The sequence below is a fragment of the Lissotriton helveticus genome, chromosome 9, assembly GCF_964261635.1.
Source record: "Lissotriton helveticus chromosome 9, aLisHel1.1, whole genome shotgun sequence".
Taxonomy (NCBI): Eukaryota; Metazoa; Chordata; class Amphibia; order Caudata; family Salamandridae; genus Lissotriton; species Lissotriton helveticus.
Genome location: NC_136070.1, coordinates 1,236,651,152 through 1,236,652,469, shown reverse-complemented (window position 1 = coordinate 1,236,652,469; position 1,318 = coordinate 1,236,651,152). Strand labels below are relative to the sequence as shown.

The following is a 1,318-nucleotide window of genomic DNA, read 5'->3' as shown; positions in this document are numbered from 1 at the left end:
ATTTTCTTCTCTGCTGATGTTGGCTCCCATGTTGCCATTATGTGGAAGACATCGGAAGGTGGTTCCTACTTATTCTTTCTGAAGAGGACTTGGGTGATGAAACTCAGAAGGAAGATCAACTCTGATGCTGATGCTTGGCAGCTCAGTACCTCCGCCGCTAGGGTCCCTGATGGCCTGATGACCTCATCCCATAAAATGTCCCTATCTAGCCTGAACCCCTCCTTCTCTTTTACCTCCCACCACATGACCTGGGAATGCCTACAGGTGATGGAGTACCCACTGACGGGTTCTTGGGGCATTTCCTTGGCTTGCCCCATCCTTGCCTTTCTCCTTGCCCCCAGGTTTGGCAGCGTTGGCGCTCTGAGGTCCCTCGTTCATGGCCCTTGTTGCCATCTTCCCACCAGGCTTCCCATCACCTCTGCTCTCTTTTGGGAGGTTTATAGTACTAGTAGCTTTGCTGACCTCCCCTGGGGGGTTGGGCTTCTGGGTGTCCACTGGGGGGATGCCTTCTGTGTTGGTCACTGGCGGTCCAGTGTCCATGTCCTCAGGGTTACCGGAATGCCTGTGAGTCTACCTGTTCTGCACCTTCAAGCAGACAGCATTCACCTGAAGTGCAAGAAACACTGGAAGTCACTTGAAGAGCTACGGTGAGGGTTATAGGTGTTACCAACAACGCATGGGCCCCCTCACCAGAGATCTGAGTGCTGACAGGTCTGTGAAGAATGTTAGGAGGGTTGTTAGTCCACCCAAAAGCCAGGAAAAGCAGAAGAAATAGAGTGCAACGTTACCATGCCCTAAGGGCTGACCACCCGGTCCTCAAGGTTTCTATTTAGCGCCCCTAGTGGGCAAACTGGCACCAGCACACTGGTGTCCTTCATCCCACTCCTTAGAGATGAATGGGTCTTGTCTGTGTAATTTGCATAACATTTGAATATATGATGCAAATTCCAGCTGCTTCCAAGTCAAAGCCATAGATTCCAAATTTCTGAATTACTTTCACTGTGCAGTGGTTAGGATCTGATAAGAACAGATACCACACTTGATCTTAGCCAAATGACTGAGAATATGGGATAATTATTACATCTGATAAAGTCCAAACATCTTGTTCTTGGATTTTTATTGGATGCAACAATTATATCATCCCACAGGGGATGTTCTTCATCAGCCTCTTTGTGGGGAAGGGACAGATATCCTAAGAGTCAGGTTGCAAAAATTGACATTTTGTAACCTGTCTCTAAATTTGCAGTGTAACCTATGTACTAGTAGGTCACATTGCAAAATGTTCACTTCCAGAGGGTAGCTGTCTAATTAACATTAA

General features: G+C 47.6%; 1 pseudogene; it reads right to left on the bottom strand.

Annotated features, from left to right (window-relative positions):
* Positions 1-895: 895 nt before the first annotated feature.
* Positions 896-1,069, bottom strand: LOC144783526 (U2 spliceosomal RNA; annotated as a pseudogene).
* Between the last annotated feature and the right edge of the window lie 249 nt (positions 1,070-1,318).